The sequence below is a fragment of the Xiphias gladius genome, chromosome 21 (assembly GCF_016859285.1).
Source record: "Xiphias gladius isolate SHS-SW01 ecotype Sanya breed wild chromosome 21, ASM1685928v1, whole genome shotgun sequence".
Classification (NCBI taxonomy): domain Eukaryota; kingdom Metazoa; phylum Chordata; class Actinopteri; order Istiophoriformes; family Xiphiidae; genus Xiphias; species Xiphias gladius.
Genome location: NC_053420.1, coordinates 13,152,433 through 13,158,724, shown reverse-complemented (window position 1 = coordinate 13,158,724; position 6,292 = coordinate 13,152,433).

Sequence of the window (6,292 nt, the reverse complement as noted above, 5' to 3'; positions counted from 1 at the left end):
TCCAGACTTATATATGTGTAGGTTTAAAATCAAGTGAAAGCAATCTAATATAATTTCACAGATATTGTAGGATCGACTATATTAAGCATATTCAACATTGATTTTAAATTCAGGGATAGAAGAATAGAATAGAATAGAATAGAATAGAATAGAATAGAATAGAATAGAATAGACATTTTACATTAATGTTCAATCAATGCTTGTGAGTGGGCAGATGAAAAAAACAAGCTTTCAGCAACCTACAACTGAACAACTAACTTCCGTGAAAGCTGTACCCCTCCAACTACAATATTTAGCATAAAAAAATAACTTAATAACTTGTTGAATTACAATTACAGCGCACATAAAAGTCAATCAACCCCATCATCCCAATCATCTGTATCTACATACTGTACATAAACCAGCAGCCCGGTAAGAAGTCAGGATCACATGCCAATCAAAAAGAAAAGAGGGTGGTAGAATGAGACAGAAAGGATCACGCTAATAGAAATCAGAGACATGTAAGCTGAGTGGCTCTACTCACCAGTCTCCTATGGAACAGTGGCAAACCTCCTTTTGGCTCCCGCGATGATGCGCACTAACAATTGCCTTTACAAAGCACGGGATGGTTAAGCGTTATCAGGGGGCTGGGAAAGAAAAAAAAGGAGAGGGGGGCAACGGAGGAGAAAGAGAACAATCTGGATCCGCGTTGAGCGAAGTGGTTTTGTTGAGTCTGTCGTCTACATGGAGGATGATCCCAGACGTGTTAGAGTGACGGTGGATCTTGCACCAGGCGGTGGGTAACCTGCGACTGCGCTCCCTTTCTCCAAGCGGTCGAATCTCAAGCGCCTCTACTTGGATAAAAGCCATGTGGTAACCAATGTAGCGCTCACATCAGCGTTACCCCGGCACAGAGGGAGCTGGGTGACACGGGGAGACGGGCAAAACACGAGAAAAAAAAGTTGGGTAGATGTAAGTTTAGGCATCGGATTTAAAATTGCTCTAAAAACACTGGAAATAACATAAAGTATCTGATAATCGCATGTTAACCGGTAGTAAATACGTTTAAATCCCGGAGTGGAATGTGGCTAGAACTGGTCGATTAGTCAAATCCAGTCGGTTAGTCAATTGGTCCAGAAAATTAATCAACCACTATTTTGATAATCAGTTAATAGTTTAAGTAATGTGATTGCTGGTTGCAGTTTCCCCAATGTGAGGAAGTGTTGCTTTTCTCAGTCATATATGATAGTAAAGATGTTTCGCAGAAAAAAAAAATCAGTCTATTGATTGAGAAAATAATCTGCAGATTAATCAATAATGACAACAATTGTTGGATGCAGCCCTTGTGTGGCATGTAAAATTTAGTCCCAGGCATTCTAGCAGATGGTATAAAAACAAAACCATTTTGGCAGGTCTACTTTTGTGCGCCACATTCTACTCATTTTCTAATTCCCAGTGAAACATTAGGATATTGTAGTACTTTGGGTTACCTGTAGTGGCAAGTAGGCATTGATCTGGTGTTTCTGAGTGGCCAGTATGGACTGAGCTTCAGAAGTTAATACCTTTCTAGATTAACTTTCAAACCTGTTTTCCAACAGTGTTGAGTCTCGCATACCTACACTGCATACATCATACTTCCATTAATGTATTGTCGTAAATTCAGCACGCAACCAGTCAGAGTAACAACAACGAGGATAATGTTTTGTAAGCCTCAAAATTTTGAGGCTAAGAAAATGTTGTGAGCCTCAAAGCTTAACTTTTAGAGGTATATTTATGAATTGATTTACATTTGAGTTTATGTTTAAAGCTTCATCTTGATAAGCAATAGAGAGAGCGAGATTGAGAAATTCCGTGATGTATACCTTATCACAATATGATATGACAAAACCATTATCAAGCCCAACCAGTAAATAAGTAGGTTCAAATTGTTGGTCGATATTAGCTCATCACAGACATATTTGTATTGGCATATATATATTTGCTGACAAAGAAAATGCAGTGCAGTAACTATTCCATCATTTGGCCACCAGTGGCCGTTGACAAGTTCGTTTTTCAACTGTAAATATCTGACCTAGTACATATTTTTCTCATAATTCTTTAGGAACTAAATTGATCATTACTTTATCAAATATATTTATATATATCACTTTCTGTTAAATAAACCCATGTCGGCCAAAATATCCTCATCAGAATTTTTTAAACTTTCACATATTTTTGAAAAATGTAGTATGTGTCCAGCTCTAGTCAGCATGAACGTTTACATAACAACACAAATCATGTGTATACACAACAAAAAAGCTAAACACTTTCCTTTACCACAGGTATTTGTTGGTTCTAGACTTGTGGGAAGTCAAGTCCAAATCTTCAAAGAGGCGGTGACCTCGTTTGATTTATGAATTGATGTAAACAGCTTGGTTCCCTTTGTCAATGCAGTTGGTCCTGGGGCTTTGCTCCCAGCATACCAACTCAAACCTCTTTGTCCCCTCCAGAAGTCACTCTATACCCGAGTATACAATATGAATGGATTTCCTCATTTAAATATACTGGATTGTTGTTGTCATCACCTAATGATGAATGAGCAGCCCGTCATAAAGTCTTTAATAACCCATGCTGCTTGAAAAAAAACAATTGTTTCCTTCTGGGCTTAAAAAAGGGAGTTTATAGGATTTGTAAGGTTTGTTCATACACAAGTTGATTGCCTGGTTTCCAGGCGTGATAGACTTGGTGCACTAGGAACTCCCCTGACTCTAAAAGCTTGACCTAGTCTCTTAGAGTCCCTTCACGCAAGGGTCACTCGTCATTAGAAGCTTAAAGGCAGTGCCCTGCATAAAAAGTATGGCCACCCAAAGCGGCTGGCAAACACTCACTGTGCTTTTCAGGCAGAGTCAAGTCCTTTATTTATGTTGCCCCGTACAACATTATCAGAGGGGGAATGCTTGATGAGGATAAAAATTTTGATAGTTTCCCGCAGGCACAGTGTGAAGCTTCAGAGGCTCATGCACATGTTCCCCCTGCTACTTTGCTCTTTGCATGCTTGATAAGAAGTACCACATCTATTCCTCCTTAAAGTGCTGCTTGTAGCTGCAGTCCAAGCACACAAAAATTAACTCTTGATGCTTTCTAGTGTACTGACAAAACCCCTTCTCAAACCTTGTGAAGGTCAAGAGTCGGTTGTGGACTGCAACGTGAGAGAGACTGCTTCCAGAAGGCATATGTCAGAAATAGCAAACCTGTCACTCCAGAACTGGATGGTCTGTTGACAAGATGGCAACAGGTCGTCCTCTTCAACCATCATCCTTCTGGCCTACTGACTCCGGAACGAGCAAGATGTTTCAAAGTGATTGGCTGCCTCGCTCTTAAGGAAGCATAAAGTTGTTGTTTCATTGGTTGCGGGAGTTGGGAGGGATAAAGTCACTTTGCTGTCCACTTACGACACTGGGGGGGAAAAAAAACTGAGTGAGTAAGAGAGAAAATTAGATAGGTGGGAAGAAAGAGCCGTAGTATATTAGAGGCAGAGGTGGAACGAAAAAAAAGTGGTTTAAAAAAAGAAGAAGAAAGATATAAAGACAGGAGACAAGCAGAATGACAAATGAAGTACAGTGAGAGGACTAGAGTGGATAAATCTGTCCGTCTGCATCTCTCTCTTGCTCTCTTCTCACATGATGTTATGTAACTGTGTTTTTTTTTTATAGTTTTTTGACTGCTGCTCAGTTTGTCTCTGAATCTCTCTATAGCAAAAGTGCATTTGCTCTTTTCACAGAAAAGAACGGATGCACTTATATAACCACCGTAATTACAACCAAAGTAAAATGATGTTGTCTTTTAGTATGAAACCTTCTGAGATCACATACAACATTTGAATAGGGAAGACATATATCACCAACAGCCACACAAAATATTCTCACAGGTGCCTTCATTATCACAATGTGTTATTTGAGGATGGATTTAGCTGGTTGGCGATCATATGGAGAACATTTGTGAAATTGCATTTGTTGTGGTGTTTGTTTCTCCTATTTAATATGTTAAGCTAATCTTTAAGATTTATCTTTATGCTTGTTTTAGGAAGTGCTTTTCTGGTTTGAGAGTTGTTGTTGTTCTATGTGCATGAGATGGTTAGTCATTAATTGGTGCTTGTTGAGAGCTAATAAAAGGAATTTAAGGGGCTTAGAAATAGCACAACTTGCTAGAAAAATAAAATGTTTTTATTAGTTACGTTTTAGAATTAAAGTTTGTATAGGACACACAACTTTATTACCATCCAGTGGCAGACTCATATACTCTGTTATCTATTGCCTTTTATCCATTTGCAGTTAACCAGCTGGCACAGCTATAACTAAAACAACAATATAATAGCAGCAGTTCTGATGTACTGTAATTAAAATGCTATAAGCTGGTTATGCTTGTACTTTATTCCTACCATGTTTTCCACACTAGTTGTTAGTACAGTATTTGTGGTTAATGGTAGTATTAGAGAGGCACTGCTGCGCAAAATATATATGATCTCCCTCAAAACATTCTTGCTTTCTTCAAGTGCTTTTGCAAGAGGGTAGATTTCATCTTAAGTTGGCAGAGACACAGTGGTTTGGCTAGACCTGGACTCTTGGGGGTTGAGGTATTGTGATACAATTAGTTTTGAAAATAGATTTTGTCATTTCAGCTATAGAAACATCACAGAAACACCACCAATGCAAGCACTACGCTCAGGGATAAGCCTAGCTGATCTGGATGGATGCAAGTTGGAGCTGAGGCCGTCAAGCTCATTGGATGGACCTTGGAGAGAGCTAGTTTTGATGAAAACTGAAGCTGCAAGGGTGTAGGTGGGTTGTCTCAGTCAAACACTGAAATGACAGTTGACGACACCAAAATGACTGGAAATCGGATTAGGGATAAAAGCTGATTTAGTTGGAGCTGAGAAAGGAAAAAGGTAAATAAATAGCAAGAGAAAGCATGAAAGATAGTTTTCTTGACTGAACTTTTGCAAAGCTTCATTTTATAGGAGAAATTTTGAATGGAGAAGCATTTCTCTGAAATACCGCATTTGATATGTTTGGAACTGAGCCCACTCAAAACAAGGACCCAAATTGACTGACAAAAGACAAAGTCATAACCTAAGCCAGATATACCATTCAGTGCAATGCTAATGCTTAGCCAAGTGTATAAACCTCCAGCTCAATAGAGACACCACCCCACATCTTCATATCAACAGCAATTTGTTTGACCAATTCAACAAGACGCCCCCAGAACATTTAAACACGGGTCACTTCACCGAGAAAGCTTTAGACGGCATTGATGCACAATATTCACCAACAACAAAAAGAAACTGCGAGGGAAAGTGAAGAGAAAAGAAGCTAGGGGAAATGCAACACAAAGAGCGCAGCGCAACAGATCCCAAACTCGGGTTCAACAAACTAACTGCAGCCAATCCACTGCATCTTTTCAGTCCACTTGAATTCAGTGTTTCTTTTATTCCCATGAAACAGTTAGTCTGGTGTCTAACAAAGGGTAATATTTACATTCACAACAATAGTGTGTCAGTATCAGATAACAATATAAAACAATGAGAGTGTGACAGTTAAGCTAGAGTCACCAACATAAGCGTGGGCGTGCATATATACAGACACACACACACACACACACACACACACACACACACACACACACACACACACACACACACACACTCTGACCCCACCTTACTGCTTTCCTTGGGGAGCCCAATAGCTTTCTGTGCTTGGCAAGAGCGGAGAATTGAGTAGCTACCAACCAGGCCACCCAGTAGTGAATGAGACCTGCCAGCAACAGCCCCGAGCACATGCCATCAGAGCTGAGGAGGCCGTTATTGGTATGCTGAATATTAATACCATCAGAGACTAGTGCTCGTGTAAGAGCACACACTCAAATAAAGCACCAACAGATACACACGCTATACAAGGCCAATCTTTTTTCTGCATAACATTAAACCATGTTATTACTAATTATTGGATATAACAAGTGTGAATTATTTGGTTTAGTGAAACGGATCCCCTGCAAAGGTTTTTGGCATTGTCTAGAATTTTTTCATATAATTACCTCACTGCCCAGGGAATTGGGTATTGGAGTTATTGGAATTATTGCCCAACATCAGGGCTTGACCTCATTCATGCTGTTGTGACTGAATGGGACCAAATCCCAGGAGCCAGACTCGAGACTTTGTGGAAAACGTTCTGAAAGAGTGGAAGCTGTTATGGCAGCATATTAATGGCCATGGTTTTGAAATGTTGGTTTTGTGTGTGTGTTGGTTTGAGTGTTCACATACTTTTTTCAGATGTCCACA